We start from the raw sequence: 18,172 nt of genomic DNA on the forward strand, positions 1-18,172 counted from the left end.
CCGCTGTTGCGTAACGGTACGCGAAAATCGCGCGGATGCCCGAGGGCCGCTGTTGCGCCGTTGTTACGGCGATACGTGTATCCGTTGCCCCGGTGAAGCAAGCGAAATCGCGGCTGCTTCGTGCCGTTAACTTTTCGCAAGAACGGAAAACAGTTACCCCGCTCAGACATGCGCGCGGCCGAGGGATAAGGAGAGCGGTTTCATTGACTCGAGCACCGAGGATCTTAATGGCCGTCGCGAGATCGGTCGTGATGCAGCTGCCAATTCGACGAGAAAATTATTACGTTTCGTTAAGAAACGGAAATTGGAATTCTCTGGCCCAGATTATTTGAACCCGATGATGTTGAGACTCGGCTGTTGTATACTCGAATTGCCAATAGGAAGGCGATCGTTTAGGTCACACTCCGAGATGCGAGTTATCGGTTAACGAAGCATTAAGCGTAAAAATCTACGGTTTAATTATGAAAATGATTCTTGGGAGAACCAAAAGACAAAAGCCAAAGTATCGTCGGCGTCGTCCGGTAAAACCAACGTCGATAAACGAGCAGATTTGCATTCACCTTCGTTAGAACATCGAACGAGTCGGCGGAGCTCCGAAACGGAACCCAGATATGCCCAATCAACGGCCGGCGCAGAAAGAGGGAACGCACACCAACGCGTAAAAGTGTGCGAAAGACTGTTGCTCGGGCTCGTACACGGTACAGTGGACTCTGTATGTCGCCGACACGACACGGACACGTTCAGCCATCGTGGATTGGTGAACAACCATTGGGGACCGCCATCAAGGATAGGCCTGAAACGAAGCGGCTTTTTATCGGCTGTGGACGCCGGGCTCGCTTGATATCGCCGGTGATTTGAATGCCAGGTTAGGCACGCGAGATGCCCGCGCTCGGAGATCGAGGAGTCGAGGAATTGGAATCATCTCGATGAAAATGCTATGACAATTTTATATCGGTATGTTGGATCGAGACTCGGGGAAAGATGGAATTCAAAATCTGCTTGTTGGAATCGCGAAAATTTAGAGCAACGATGTCGTGAAAGTTTATCTCTCTGCTCTTGAACTCGAGTCAGAATTTTTTCTAAAATTCTTTCCATGTTTACTTTTTTTTATTCTCGAGTCGATCACCGGTGCTCCGTTGCGCTCCTCGTTTTGTATAACTATTCGAGTCCAAGCCCTAGTCGAGAAGCCGGTCAAATCGTTGGTTGTTTGCGACGCGCGACGCAGGCTGTGGAAAAGGGCGAGCTATTGCGCGCGATTGCGTTACGCGGCCCGTTTTGCATGCAAATTGCTCGACTCGGAATTTATGCGCACCAGGGCAATAAGGAACACGAGACACGCGTTCGTAGACCACGAATGCTTGTTTCTTCCATTGTTGGAGTATAGATCGTCCACGAGGTTGCTTATTCGGGGGTGTTTATAAACTCAATTACCCCATTACACTCTTTATTGTGTCGAATTTTAAATTCGACTCTTGAAGAATTAATCGATAGCGTAATTTTTTGGTAGCAGTCGTTGAGAAGTTGTCAGTTAAAATGTTCGACGCGGCAACAGTTTCGAGCACTGTCGATCGTTAAACGAATATTAACGATGTGCTATTGTGTAGTTATTTTGCAACTGTCGTCTCGTTGGTGCAATTTTTCCATGCTATGCAACGAGGATACACCTCTCTTTGCATGCGAGTGCCGCGCTGTCGGTCGTATGTCGCTTCGTCGTGCGTGGACCAGTAGGAGAAGAGATAATTTATCACTAGACGGTTGCGCAATTAGCGTTGATTACGTCTCTCCCTCCTCTGATCGAATCGATGAACGTTTCAACTCGTCGCAATTTCGTCGACGGATATTAATTATGTATCGGTTGCGCAATAATTCGACGGGCAGTAACGTTCGCTGTAATGGGGAGCCATAAAGAGGCTCGAATACTCTTTCGGATCTGTAGGAGCGGATCGCGTATACCGAAATTAAGCGATTCCAAAAGAAGTCACACTTTCTACAAACTCCCTCTTTCCCCGAAAGCTGGCAAGAGAAATGGGTACGCGTCGATTTCGACACGCAGTCCGTGATTCACCGAGGATTTTCCACGTGTCTTCCTCTCAGGGATAGGGCACCAGCGCAGGCGTCCCGTCAGATAATCTTCTCTCCCTTGGTCACTCGGATGACCTCGGGTAAGGGCCTCGTAGGTATACGGGACTCTCCTACCTGCCTGTCTCGTCCTCTTCGTCTACCTGAGGCGAGGGTATATTTATCTCGACGCCTTCGTATGCGCATACAGTCGAAGAGGACGGTCGCGCGAGCGCAAGCAGAGTGGTTCGAGCGTGGATGAGTTTCGGGGCGAGGATGCTCCATAGAAAACGTCGGCGAAGAGATGCACCTGTCAGCTCGAGGAACACCCCCGTCAGGCCTCTACCTGGCGGTGCGTAAAAAGCCAAAAAATCTTTACCACCTCACGGAAAGGGAGGGGGTGGGTTTCCCTCGTACAAACCAGCACCCGTAATTTTTTCGTGGCGTCAGGAGTGTGTGTGAGCGCGGGCGCGCGCGAGCTGGCACAGGGTATGCGCATTCCAGTCGTGAGAACGGGCTTCTTTCACGTATTTTCGTAGCTACCAGCGTCGGTCAACCGTGATCGGAGGCTGTCGATGGCGTCGAAGCGACCAAAAGATCGCGGAGGGACCAAAGGGTACGAGGGTACCTATGATGGCGCTTTCGACTCACCTTACCCTCCTCTGATTTTTTTTTTTTTTTTCTTTACCTCTTTCCTTAACGAAGAATTCGCAACGGTGAAACATCTGCACGAAATCGTAATCGGTGAGTCGGTTAATGTTCAAGTAGTCCGGTTTGAGAAAGCCTGATTTAACCGAGCTCGAGTTTTCATTGAAACCACCTTGAAAGCGACTCGTCGCGTCGTTACGTCACGCGGAGAAACTTTCGAGAACGATAAAAATTTAGCGCTTAATATCGACCGAGGAGTAAATCGATGGATTTTTCACTTCGATCGATGTGGCCAATCGGTGCGTTGGATTAAAGGCGGTAAAATTCAACGATGGAAAGAGGAAAGACGTTCGATAATATGTTAATTAGGAGGCTGCCGTACGTGTAGCAGTAAAATTTAAAGGTAAATGAAGCCGTCGACTCGTTTTTCGACTAATTGCGGTTACAGTGATGCAATTTTCAACGTATTCGGATTTCAACGATGCGGATCGTATTTTTAAGGAGAAATTTGGCAAGGAACGTGGTCGACGTCGTTCGCTAATTTGACACTGAATTTACGAACGTTGGTCAGGAATGTAAATACAATTATTTAATGAATGATCCAGACATGCGGCGCTAAAAAATAATCGACGAGAGACTTCGAAACCCTAATTGTCTTCTGAATCGATGCAGAAATAAATTGCTCTAAAACGTAAAAGCATTAAAAAGGAGAAAGGGTACGCGTCGCGGATCAAATATTGTTCGAAGATAAAGTCACGACGAACACGGGAGCGCGTAATGCCGAAGGCCAGAGACGACGAGGATCGAGGGTAGGGATGATCGAGAAAGGGGAGGCAAAATGCCCCATCGACGACGACAACGACGACGCGCGTCGCTCTTGCAAAAGAAAAACGACGGAAAAACGACGACGTCGACGTTAGGGAGGACAGGAAAAGGAGAAACTGGAATGGAGCCGGCGCTCATAGGCGTTTCCTATTCCCTATCAGCAAATTGCAATCCCCCCTTCATTCGTGTAGGCCAGCGGCCATCTGACAGCTTTGTGGACGCCTTTTACGTTATTAATTACGACCAGGCATGCGAGACGATTCGTATACGCCGGTTTTCTGCGAGAACGGCCTTACCGATCATAATTATTCCGCCAATAATAATCAACCGTTGCGTCTCGTGCTCTCGCGATCACTGCTGGCACGATCCACGCCCGTGTATGTACGGGCGTCGATGCACGATTTATGGATCGGCGATCGCGCCGGGTGTAAACAAGACCGCGACTCCGATCGTGACGGGGAATTGGAAAAAGTCGACGCGGCACGAGACGTCGCGATCCCCAGGAGACGCCAGCATTCCGGGGACCAAAGTATACTCAACGTTTGGGAGCAGCTTCTGTCTACCGATTATTCGAGCTGGAACAAATTATTAATTTTCATCGTAGGGTATCGTGTGCTCGAAATTACTATGTACAAATTCTACGAACCTATCTCAAGTGTTGGTCATGCTTACATCGCACCATATTAAACGGTTCGCAAGCCATCCCGTTCTCCTTTCTCATCGTCGTGTCGCCCATAACGCATCTGCGATTCCTCGAAAGACCGTTGCCGTGAACGATAATCAGGATCGAGATTTATTCAACGGCGTCGATAAGGATCACCGCGATGAAGTCGTAACGATTGTTGCTACGGGCGAGGCGGAAGTGAGCTCTCGCGAAATATGAACGCCATTAGTCCGTTTGTTGGAATCGTTGGTTTACGGTCGCGTGTCTCGTACGCATTTCCAGCCATTATTGTAATGGAATAATTGTTACTGCGATTGGCGAACGGACGCATAAAGTAGTGGAACGGGGACGGTAACTTCTCCGCATAATTTAACAAAAATTCAGCGTGGTATATAGTACTTGACTCGTGCGACTACCGCAGGCACAGATGCGATTCATGGCTTTTCCACGTACGGTTTGGAGAACGTAGCCAGAATTCTAGAACCCATTACGAAACCATCTTGGTTCCCTCTATCGATGATTTATTTATTTATTCGTTAGTTTAATAGGGACACCTACAGTTACCATTTCGTAACCAGTGCGCTATTCAGCGAGCAGCAAGAGATTATCATCGGCGTCGTTGATTTATAACCGACGGATTCATGCGTTCTTCGCGTTATTTACGCGCTCGAAACCTCGGAATCCTTGGTCGTTCTTCGGCAAACGTCCGCGAGCAACCTGTCCTTCGCTAAAAAAAATACTTTTCTAACGTGAAAAATTCGTTAATTTCGATTCCGGTTTCCCGATGATCTCGCAGACCTCTGAATAACGCGGCTACGACCGGATACACGGGACCCAATCTGAATATCAATGATATTCAGACGCGTTTATCATCGCACCTCGTTCTGGAACATCAGCCCTCCTACCGCGAAATCATCTGCAATTGCGGCCATTTTTCGAATTCGCTACCATTCGACTTAATTCATCTTTAAACGATGAATCGCTAATACGCAGATTAATCGGTTACTGCGGACAGCGAGAAATTAAGGCCTTTGGAATTTTGTTTACACCGAAATTTACGTTCCATGCCGATGACGACGATGATATAAACGTGTTCGCAAACTCTCGAGGTATATACATTTAGTCGGCTTTCCGATAAATAACGGCCCTGCTAAACCCATTCTTCGTAATTCTCCGATGCAGTATTTCCTCTGAATAGTTAAACATCGAAACGATCTAATTTATTTCGCTAATTTCGATTCCGGTTTTCCGGAGGGGGCCTCGCGGACCACTGAATCACCGAGCAAACCGAGAAAACCGAGCAAACCGAGCAAACCGAGCAGGCTAGACCGAGCCCGATCTGAATATCAATGAGGAGAGCATCGCTTTGGGAATCGTCGCGCGATCGCGTTTATCATCGCGTCTCGTTCCGGAACATCGGCCCCTATATCGTGGATCCTGCGTTTTGCATTGCAAAGATCGCTGGGTCCGGTAGGACGGTAGCCTATCGGACCCCATCGGGCGAGCTTACTTCTTTCGCGCGCGTGTAACACCGAGGTGTTACGATCCAGCGGTACAGGCCGAGTGCAAATAGGAGAAATAATCGATGGTAATAACGCGATGCTGCTCGGTACGGGGCTATGGTAACTAATCTAAATATCAATTCCGCGGATCTGTTGCTTCCGGAACGCCGACTAGATACGCAGCCAGTGTTTCTCATGATCGAGACGCGAAGGACGATTAAAAATTGACGTCTACCGATAGCAGCTTTGTCGATAACAACATTCAAGAATTATTCGCTCGTATAATCGCGACGATGTCTTTGTAGAAATTCTTGATGTCGAGTTGCAGTTACTTGGTCGCATTTTAATCGTCATGTCGCACGGGTCTACGATTTGAGAAGCACTGCGACGCGACATTGGTTACGTCTATATGCATACGAGGCGAACGCAGAATTTCAGTCGGTTAATTTCAGATAAAACAGAGATCGTCGCGGCTTAATTACAATTTGAATATAAATTCCAACAAGAAGTAACTTACGTCGCGCGTCGGCCAGATCGGCAAGTTACACGCGAGCCGGAAAAATGAAATTGTTTGTCGACCGTCCCCGATGCCGGTCGCTGCCCGGCCGCGACCGGCTGTAATTGGATTGGATAAGAGAAAAGACGGGTCGAACGAGAACTTGACGGTGTAATTCTGTCGCTAGCAAAAACGCGTTAATGCTCAAGTGTCGCTAATAACTTTGAGAAATGTGACGCGCGTCGTTGAATTATTATATAAAGAAGAATTAAATGAGAAGAGGTTGCTTATTTATGGAGTACCGGCGAGCCTTGGCGGTCTGAAAATGTAATACCTACTGCCCAACATTGTACAAGGAATTCTCGGATAAAATTCGAGATAAAAATTTAGCAGAGATGGAATATAACCGAATCGCGAGTCGATTAAAATCATCGAGAGTCGAGTTGCGAGCGTTTCTTGTAAATCTTGCCGAGGCTGAGACGGACCAAAACTTTTGCTCTGTTCTCTTGTTCTCTTTTCTCTCTTAGTGAAACTACCAAAGATAAAGAAGCCGTGGAAAAATGATCGATTCCGTCGCACCCATAACGTAATTAGCATGCATTACGCTTCATTAGGCGTCTCTACGTGACAAAGTCGCGACAGCGACGTCCAGCAATTTATAGGTGGAGCCGCTTTTCCCCGTTCCATCAATTCAGCGTATCGTTCAAGTGGGATCTGCATTGCAAAATTCGAACGAACGGCACCGTATCTCGTCGCGTATCTCTCGCTAGCGTTATCGTGCGCGAGGGACAGCTATCAGGGCCGGTCGAGATAGCGGGAAGGATTTAACGGAGCGACACGGCTAGGCGCGCGGAAAGGAACGGAGAGGAACACGAGTCCGTGATAAAGAGAGAAAGATGTATAGAATATGCACGAGTAACCACGTTTACGCTGTTCTCGAATCGGACGGCTGCTTGTCGGCCTCGGTTAACCGATAACACGGAGACCTGGAGCGAATGCTCGAATCGAAAAATCCGGCTTTCCTGGCTAAACGTGTCGGCTAGGTGTAGATTTTTGGATCGACGAAACATTTTTCCCGATCCCGACGACGACGACAGAACTGGTACGTGGACGTTGATTGATGTACAGGGAACGGAGGAACAGAGAAAATTTTCATACACCTCGAAACAGAGGAGCTTTGACGGTAGCCTGGATCCTCTTCGGTCTCTACGCCTTGTCCCTATGTCGCGTTGAATCGTCCGCCGTCATCGGGAATCTCGGAATCACTCTACAGCCGTCCGATCAAGCGACCAAAGCTAATTAATTAACGCGGATTCATCGATTCGAAGTATAAAGGTCACTCGCCACGGGGATCCCTGGTAGCCGAGTTTAGCGACAATTCAGCGGAACGACGCCTCGGACGTAGAACACGCAAGCAACACGCGCGCGAACGAGTCTGTGAGCTGCAACCGCGGCACCAATGCGCACGAACGTAAATCATAATACATAACCATTCCCAAGGCAGGCTCCACCTTCCGATAGCGGCGGGTGCACGCGTGCACACCGCGACGCGACGGTCTGTTACCATTATCGCAGTTTCCCGAACGGCGCCGTTCTGGCGAGCTTCGCGGGTAGCGCGCAAACTACAAAGAAAAGGAACGCGAAGAGGACCGGATGAGAGCGAAACGACGGCTACGACAGGCTCAGGGTGGTCCGTACGGGTGGACGATAGGCGCAATAACGCCAATACCGATGAATTGGAACGCGACGACAGTTGCGTGCCTGACGCGAGGCTGTCGTAAACCGCCAACACCTACGTCAGGGATCCAGAACACACAAATTCTCGTATGGTTACTTTCCTCCCTGTCTACGCAAATTCATCTCCGATGGTCGGCTACGAACGTTTCCAGCTTCCTACGCTTGACTCGTTTTAAAATGGAATTCATCGTCTTCCGTCCGCGAATCGCCACTGAATCACGCGACCCGGATTATGACGTCGCGATAATTAAACGTTCCGTCCTGGGAACCAGTTTAATTGTGAAATATCGCTGGCCGAAGATCGGCTGGGTGCCGCTGGATATCGGGACTGTGCGACGAACATAAAGCATGCCGCACGGGAAAACTCGCGACCGTGACTCGATGGGAAGAAAAATCGTCTGCGTGTGGAGCAGCGTTATATCAAGCCACGAGGATGATTTATCGCTGGTCCAGCGAGGGAATTATCGCGACCGATATAGAAGGCATTTATTAGCTCTGGATAACGTTCCGTGGCGTAATTTAGCCTGTATTAACGCGTTCGTTTGTCGCGAGATTTTCAGGAATATTTAAATTAATAATCCCGAGCGCTATCTCCGAATGGATCGTGCACTTGCGATCCCGAGCATCCCCTTATCGAATTAATTGCGTTGATCCGCGGAATAAAGGAGTGAGATACCAACTCCCAAGTGCTACACTTCCGCGAAATGGAAGACATTTTATGTCGTTTATAGTTATACCGAGTCTTTTTGACGACGGTGGTGATTAACAGAGTCGCAGTCACTCCTGCCGTCTATCCGCGGACTGACATCATAGGACCGTGTAATTTCCATCATTCCATAGGTTTATCGTCCAAATAAGGCGCGTTGCTTCGGAACCTTTCCTTGCGAGGATACCCGCCGCCAACCCTCGAGCAAAGCTGATTGGACCGAATTCCAATCTCACCGGCTGAAATCCGCGGCGTCGCGTTTTCATCGCGTACGAGGCGCTGTTCGCGACATTTATCACGGCTCCCACGTTTTATGCTAATCCGGGATTCCGCGACGGACTCGGCTAAGGAATCGATATCTAATAAAAGCAAGCGAATCGGACGAATGGAGAAAAAGCCACCGTTGGTCTCGGGAGTACCCGACTAGCTGCGCACGCAACTGGTTACGATAAATCATACTTAACTTCAGCGAAACCTATAACTTGTTGCCAGAGCAACGTAACCCGGCGAAAGACGCTGAAAAGGCCGCAGCATGTACGATCCACCGGGGTATCATCGATTTATGATATCTGCAATTCAGTGGCACTCGATCGAAGGCCGCCCGCGTGAGACTTTGAGCGGATGCACAAGTACAGAACGCGTACATATGCATGACCACGATCGATTCTACAGTTTTATCCGACATCCCTCTCTCTCTCTCTGTCTTCTTTCTACGCCGAGTTTCGCGATCTTTGTCGAAAAATTACTATCGCTTCTTCGAGGATCGTCTCGATTCTCCGTCTCTTCGACTCTTCTCCATCGACGACTCTTTTGCTTTCATCGTTTCGTTTCATCGCGAAAAAACAAAACGTCGGAGAACGCACTGTGGAAAAAAGCGACTCTAAAAATGAGAAAGAAAGACGACGCGAACGACAGGGAGGGAGAGGGAACGATCGAGGATCTGGAAAGGCCAGAAACCGCTTGGAATCTCGAGGCGGGGACGGGGCCACGGTATTTTTAGGCATTAAAATCGCTCCATAAATTAAATCCGCAAAAGAACCAAGTGGCCCGCCGGAATGAAACAGCGCCCAGTGGAATCGTTTTCGGGGCCTCCTTGAGTTTCTCCGCGTCTTCGTGGCAGGCCTCGTGGGAGATAAGCCCATAACATGACCTGACTTAACGCGTCGTCCTGCAACGAGATGAAAAACAACGCTTGGTCGAGTCGTCCATGGTTGTTTCGAAACAGACGCCACGAATTCCCGAAATTTTCGACGCGGTGGAGCGTACATCTTGTCTGGAAGAATATGGAATTGTCTGGAATAGGAATTTATAGGAATAGGAAGCGCGAATCAGACGCTTAATTAAATGTCAAAATTTCCATGGCAGAAATGCAAACGATTTTAATGTCGAATGGGTTCATAAATTACCACCATCCGAGCGTTTCTCACGATCTTCGTGAAAGGACGCTCGGTTGATAAAATTATAATTTTTATTACACGTTTCTCGGCTATTTTCGTCGACGACGCATATCGAGCTACGAAACGTTCGAGAATCCAGCACTCGGGGACTCGAAATATATTTGCAATCGCTCGTTCGAAAACACTCGCGAAAAGAGTTTCTTCTAAACGCGTTAAACCCGTCCGATTCGTAGATCCGAGCAACGACATCGAAACGAATTGCTCGTCTGCGTTGATTTACGGCGAGCGTTTTTATTCCTGCGGACGTTTATCAAAATTCACCGCTAAACGGTTGGACGGTGTGTAATTTATGAGAAAATCTGGCCTGAATATTTGTCAAACCTTCGATGAAATTCTCCTCCACCTCGCCTGCAGGGGGACCAGGTTCGATCGAAGAACGTGTTTCGCGCGGAAGAAAAATGCCGAAGCAGATAAGAAGATGAAGGCCATCTCTCCTTCGGAAACGTTGATTAACAAGGTCCATTCGAGTCGAAATAGAGAAAAACATTCACCTTCTCGACAGCACTCATCGGATATCTTAATCTCTGTCCGAATCATGCTAAACTCGACAAACAAAATTTGCGTCTATCGAAACATACCTTTTAATTGATATCCAATCGTTAACGTTTATCAACTCGTATTAAAAACTCGTATTTTGAATGTTCGTTTAAAAAATAGAATTCGCATTCAGCCGTGAAATCTTAAAATCGAATAAAAGATCGTTCGAGCAGCACCTCCATTTATCAAACGACAGAGAACGCTGTCAAGGGAATAAAGTATCGAGACATAGGCGAAGTCGAAGGAAGACCGTATCGGTGACAGGAGAAAAAGAAAAGCATTCTATCTTTGAGCGCATAGTCGGATTGCGAGTCTAATGGGTGACGCGCAAGCACGAATGGCGATCACGCGAGCCTCGTTTCAGATTTCTCGTTATCGAGGTCTTACGTGCCAAGCGGTCGTTACTTTGTCGAAATATACTGCGAAAAAATGACACGTACAGTTTGCCGATACAGCGCGAACCATAACGTCGGAGGCTTATGATATAGTTGTCAGCAGCACGGCTGCGTTCACACTTGATCGGAGCTGACGGTCAACCTGTCTGACAAGTCGAGAGCAAATGAACCTTCTCTACTGCCCATACTGCTTCGAACGATTGCAAATTGCAACGCTATCGGCTAGAGAGCAACGTTTTCCGTCGATCGTCCGTTGTCGTATTCGACTTAATATCAAAAACAACTTGGTACATTTTTCTATCGGTGTAGACGGCTCGTAAAATTAACGATTTCTCCCAACAATAGTGGACAATTTGCATCGAATGGCAGGACGCGAAATGCGAAAATAATCGAATCCCAAGACGGAAGGGATTTAAACGCGTTCCATGTATGTACGTCTCGAAACGGATCGCAACGGTGAACCCCATTCACTTATACTTCCACTTTTGCGAACAGGCTCCTACAACTGATGCGAGGAGCTTCACGGAAAACCCTCGTTTATTTTAATTTTATTTAACGTAAGTAAATATCGCGATTCGTCGTAACCTATCCATACCGAGATTGGTGTAAAGATACCCCGTAACGGGGAACGTAATCTTGTTTTACGGTATGTCGTTGGATCGGTGACATCGCTATCGACCACAAAATCTGAATTTCAGGAGCATTCTTCGGGACGTCCCATAAACGCTCGAAGCGAAACGTCCGACACTTGTTCGAGAACCGTCGGTATTTCGACCGTTGCTCGGTATCTCGTCCAGCCCCGTTCACAGAGCATAAAAAAGAAAACGCAAGCACGATACGATAGTCGAAGCACGAGACAACCGACAATGCGAATCTCGTTCTTGAGACTCGGACCACTGTCCAGTTCTCACCGGGTCTCCGCATTGGTCCCAGTACCGGACACCGGCCGAACGGACGCCACGCAGATGTCTGCGAGCGCGTGCACAGGTGAACAGAGGAGGAAGAGGGCCCCGTTCAATGCCAACCGACTCCGTGGAGCAGGGGGGAGGGAGTAGAGGGACCCCGTAAGACACGTGAAACTGACCAATAGATCCGGTTTAGCGGGTTTCCGGATTCCGCGGGTCATCGGGCGGGACCCCGTTGCGCAGCGGTACCGCGGTCAGCCCCCGTTTATGTTGCGTCGTTGCCTCCTCGGCCCGTGAGAGAGGGAACGAAAGGTCCGCTCGCAACCCCTTTTCCACAGTACGCGCGCAATACCCATCCGCATACATTAACGCTGTCCATCCTGGCCCAGAAATCCGGTTTTCGACAATACGTGATGCGCAGCGCACAGCCCTCGTATGGTTCTTTGCTGCTATGACCGAGGGTCAAACTTTCCACCTCGCAGGGGATGAGAAAGGGGGACCTGCTGCACGAAAGAATCGCCGTCGTTTATCACACGGATATTTCTAATACGCCAATTGTTCGATGTTTCAAAGGATACGTCCCATGGTCCACGTCGAGGTTAAAAATAGTCGACATCTTCGCGCTACGCAATCAGCGTACGTAACCATATCGGCAACCCTCGACAACTATCTCCAACCCATCCTCCGGCCAAATTTCTCAGCTTCGCGTTGCCCCTACCCCAAACTGACCTCCGTCCATCCACGTCCGACCGTGTTAGCCAGAATCCGGTTTCTGGACAATAACGCTACCGAAGGGGACGACGCTGACGGGTCAGCCGGTTCCGCAAAGGAGGCAGAAGATCCACGGACAACCTGTCGAAGAGGTGTGAGAGAAAGGGTCTTGCTCGGGGTGACGGCGAAGAAGGGACAGTGACCACACCTCTGTCCAGCGTTGTCCTTTGGGGATGACCAACGATAAGTCCAGGGGTTGCTCGCGACTTGGTTTTTTTTTCTTCTTCGGCTTCTGCTGCGTCTAATTCTGTCGCCCGGTTCTGTGGGAACGAAAACCTGATCGCGGGAGTCTTCGCCGTAAAGGATAGGAGGAAGGAGACCGACAATGGAAACCGTTCGAATTTGCTGGCAAGATACACGCGCGAGGATTACACTGGTAACGACCGTCGTTTGGCGAGATCGCGACGTATATTCAACGGGCCATGGGAAAACCGGACGAACCGGACACGCGGCTGGACGGTGGACGGAAGTACTCGATAAGCCGCGGCGGTTCGGTGTGCGTGCGCGCGAGCAATCGAAGAATGGAAAAGAAATATCACCTGGCAGTTGGCCTCGAGATTTCGCGCGATTCACCGACGGTTACGCCGCGAACTCAACCGGCGTGCTCTTAACGACCGCTGGCGCTGGTGGAGATTGACCGCGAGGGCTGGACGCGATCTCCTCGAAGAACTCGCGTTTCTTTGGCCGAGTCGGTTATCGCGGTTGGTGAATGAAAACGGAAAGTGCCATCTACAGAATTATAGTAGCAGCAAAAAGGAGAGAAATTTTAACGGATAAATCGTTACGATATCGAACCGAGTTGATGTCGAAACGGTAGTTTGTACGCAACGAAACAAGCGGTTATCGAGCGTCGAATCGATCCGTTTATCGTCTACGACTAAATCTCCGTTTCCGCGTAAGCTGTTCGGGTGCATTCTCGACTAGATAATAACACCGAGTAATAAGGCAAGCCTTATAATATAATGAAGCCTTCAGTCTATGACAGGCGAGATCGGCCGAGAGAAATCAAAACGGATCGCGCTCGGTGAACGCGAACGCTGGCGGATCGATCAATCACGAGCAGCGACAAGCGAGCCCTGTACGGGTGGTATCCTGAACGCGTTTCAGGATCCTTTCGGTAACCCAAGAAGCAGTTAAAAGGACATTAGCACCGATTAAAATAGAATTTCTCACTTCGGAACAGGGTTCCGTTGACTCTGGTCATTCTCAGCTATTAGCTTTAACGAATTCCGATTAATTATTAGACGGTAATCCGTAAAGAATTTCTACTTGAACCTAAATTGACCGTTTAAGTTTCTTTTCGCGTCGACGATGCAGAAATTGTACCCTGATATTAATATTTCGTCAAATCGCGCGTAGGATGCCCGTAAACTTTTGCGATTTACTATAAACGACTAGCATTCATAGTCATCAACCGATTATTTATCACTCTCAAGTGGAGCTTAGAGTTTTTGCTGGTCGGATAGTTGGAAAATGAAGCACCGGAAAACGAGACGTACAAGTACAGGTGATCGCTTAATTTACTTGTTGCATGACGTGCAATGGCAGCCTTTCTCGAGGCGTGCTTCTATTTCTTTTCTTCCTGTGTCATTTTTTTGCTCGATTCCTCCAACGATTCGCGTCAAAGCGAAGCTCTTATTACACGAAACACTTTTATTTTGTCGGTTTAGCAACCGGTGCGTGTCTCTATTATCGTCCTCGCCATCGCGAATTCGCAGGATGCTCGTTCTCCGCGGTACCACTCGGGGTCGTAGTCTCGTTTCTTCTTTTGTTCCCGTGAAAATTAATGGTAAGCTAATAATATACGGAATATCGAATCGTTGGAGCCGAATCCGCCAATAAACGATACGTTCTTCAAGCTCGGTTACGATAACGAACATTCTTGTCCACTCGTAGATCACAAAAATTCATCGACGTAAACATCTCAATTAAAATGTTGAAAATAACATGACTAATGGTAGGTGCGACAGGATAGAGGAAATACGTGTACGACTATCGGTTACTCGAATACGTTGCTTGAATTTATTCGATCTCGAATATCGATCCTTCTAAACGTTTAATACTCGTTCTTATAATGCTAGGCTATCGAGCGCTTATTTTTAGAGCGAGTTCTGATCAGTTTAGATGCCAGTCATTGTATATTGTTTCGATAAAACGATTGGCGAGGCATTGCTAGATCGACGCGATTGCACGGCTCGGCAACGCGAGCAATTCTCCACGCGTCGATGGATAATTATGAATTCCGCAGGCTTGTCAAACTATCGATAGTTTGACGCTATAAGAACCGTATCCTTTCTCCGCGTTTGTTGCACGCGCAATCGTCCAAACCGTTTAATCGACGCTGCGAGTATTTTTCAGAAATTCTTTTCTCTGCACCGAACATTTAACCAGGATCGGTGCATCGCGTGTCCCAGGTCGAGCTAACCGGACGAAGAAAAATCGAACCGCGACAAGGAAGCCTCGTTACGAGCGATGCGAGAGTACCATTCATCTCCGAGCACCGTTTAAGCCGATTTTCCATTTCGTTCGCGTTTCGCCGTCGGCTGACCCGACAGCAACAAGAACGAAGCGTGCTCGCGCGCCTCCATTCATAATCCATTCATAAATTAGCTCGACCGGTGGATAATGGCGCGGCCCAGCCCCGTAAGGATCCTTCTTCCCCGTTGACCTGCGAACCGGTCGACAGAACCGACGAGAAACGAGCGGGATACTCGCGAAGCGATAGGTTACATAGTACGTTCGGTGTTAAATAAATTATATGTACCATGGTCAACAATCTTGAACATCAACCATCTCTTTCTTCGAACGGTGATTTAGTAAACCTTTCGTTTAAGAATAGATGTAAAGGTATACCTGTACGTCTACGAAACCTCGCTTTCCACGACGCGACGATCTTAAACTTACACCTTCGCCTTCGGTCAAGACGGTAACGTTGTGCTCGAAAAACACAGTTTTACAGCATGTAACGCCTCAAGATTAATCCGTCGCTGTCCGTATAAATAAAGAGGAGCCACTCCAGCGAGGCGAAGATCGGCAATGTCCTCCCAAATGGTTGTTCGCCAACGACCCACACACCCCGGATCGAAAATTGCCTCCACAACGGAGAAGAAAACGTGCGAGGTGTCTGTAAAAGCGACGCGAGGAACGAAGCGCTCCGCGTACAGGCTGATAGAGCGGTCACCGGTCGGTCGTATAGCCGACGGTCGTTCGATAAATAATCACCGACACTCGCCAGGTCTCGGGAAGCGGACCGAATGAACGCCATTACGCCGTTGGTCGCGATAGCCAACACTATACGAGGGGCTTGCGTAGATCAGCGTATCCGGTCGGTACCCAAGCGCATAAATTTTACGCTGGCCACAGCGAAAATTTAACCCTCGCTTGCCAAGACAAAGAATTCTTGTTGGTTTTGAAAAGCACAAACGCGCTGAACGCGTCTACCCTTAGACGTTATTCTCTTCTTCCTCCTCGTACCGTACCATAGCATCGAAACCCGAATTAAGCGATCCTGTGTTGGGATCACGATCGTCAACGCGGAGCAACACTATGCGGAATAACGACACGTAGCTTTCAGCGAAACGAATGCGCGTCCGTGTCCGTATTTATACGGCCGATGTCGGTGAATATAGCCTCGTACAGCGCCGCTATCGCGGCCAACGGCGTAATGGCCTGCGTTCTACGCGAGGGACGCTGTTTTAGGACTCAGCTAAGCATCGGTAATTATTTATCAGGACAGCCGGAACGACGGTCGTTGGAACGAAACTGTTCCACGGACCGTCTATCTGCATCCAATGGACTCTATCTGTTCCCTTGGGGCGTCTTTGCGTTAAGTTCCCTCATTCTTCACCGGTTTCGAATTTGCGGCTAGCGATCTCGAGCTTTTCTGAGCATCAAGGGGAACATGGGGGACGTCGGGCGAGGCTCGATCGAGACGCTTGCAATTTAGGTGATGCGATTACAAGGACTGTATTATAACTTTCTCGATACCAAGAATAATTTAAATCCTATCTTTGGTGAAATTCGCACGCACCGATTGAACAGAGCATCGCTTCAGCGTTCGGAAATTCCAAAACATTTAGAGAATATACAAGTACATCTCGCGATTCTAGTCGCATCTTGGCAATCTTAAACCGCGATAACCCGCACTCCGATGGACACCTCGTCGAGCGGGTGTAATGGACTCGGTACCAGCCTTTCGCGTTGCAAGAGAAGCGCCAACCTCGAGAAATCTCTCGAAGGTGATGTCCTCTATTACCTGGAGCCAGTGCAGAGGAGGACTTGGGTTCACCGGAGTCACCATCAGCCGATGACGTCCGGTGATACCGGAACGTACAATGTAGCTTGAGCTAACAGGGGCCCGCCCTGTAATTTCATTTGTCGAGATCCTATCGATCGGAATTTATACGGTCGGACGGTGAAAATACGTCGTGGAAACCGATAAAATGGTCCCCCGTATAATACCATAGTGGCCTCTGGTATAATAGAGCCACAAACGACGCAGCCTTTCTCTGTTTCTCCGAGACGACGACGCGACGCGATGCGACGCGATACGACGCGACGCGACGCGTTCGTCTCGCGTACGACCATGGGACTATCGATAATTATTTATCGGTCGATCCTGAACGATGGTCACGTACACGCATCTCGGGACAGGATCCCGAAGCAGACGGTGCATCGGTATTCGTTATATTACAGGCAACGATACGCTCGCTACGTCGAATTATAAGCTTCCGATCGTGAGCGGACAGACGAGTGCTCGGAGCAGCTTGAGAATTATTGGAGAAAACGAGAGCTGGATTTTCCATGGAGGGTGGCAGATTCGCGAGGGTTTGCTCGTAGCCTCAATCTAAACTTTCATTTGACGCATACGAAGCAGAGGTTTGTGTTTTCTTCCGAGATCGGCATATCCAGAAGGACGTCGAGAGTATCGCAAATCTTGTATCGTCAATTTATCGCCCGTTTCAGCGTACACGCGACGCAGTCGCATTGTTTCAGCGATTCCCTCGAGATCCGTGGGTCGTCGACAACCCAAGGTGCGGCAGGTTGATATCGCGTTAACCGTACCGCTGTATCTGTATCGTTACCATGCTAAAAGTAACTACTCTTGTAGCGATATTCACGACAAGACAGAACGCAGTCACGTCCGCGAGGAACAAGTCAGTCCGTTAGCGATGACCAATGACACACGGTGAACGCTACTTAATAGATCTTGAGCTTCTAAGCGGTGGATAGGCTTCTTTTTTCTAGGTCTCGTGCCACTGGCATAGAAGCAACGGGGTGCTTGCAAATGAGACGGGTCGTTTGACCGAATGAATGCCTCGTTGGTAATCGGACGGTAAATCATTGCCACGTGAATTGGTAGAAATTCTCTCGTCGACAGCTTGCGAGAGAAAGCTCGGATAGAGTGTAAACGGAGTCGCGATGAAACGTCTAAGCCAAAGTTGAGTAAAGTCTACCTCGGTCTAGTTCAA

The 18,172-nt window shown here is 48.8% G+C and overlaps 1 protein-coding gene across 1 annotated transcript in view; it reads left to right on the forward strand.

Annotated features, from left to right (window-relative positions):
• Positions 1-18,172, forward strand: part of LOC128879742 (zinc finger protein 888-like) — a 143,360-nt gene that overhangs the window by 86,963 nt on the left and 38,225 nt on the right. The gene's annotated exons all lie outside the window — the stretch shown is intronic.

Source organism: Hylaeus volcanicus, chromosome 7 (genome assembly GCF_026283585.1).
Source record: "Hylaeus volcanicus isolate JK05 chromosome 7, UHH_iyHylVolc1.0_haploid, whole genome shotgun sequence".
NCBI lineage: Eukaryota > Metazoa > Arthropoda > Insecta > Hymenoptera > Colletidae > Hylaeus > Hylaeus volcanicus.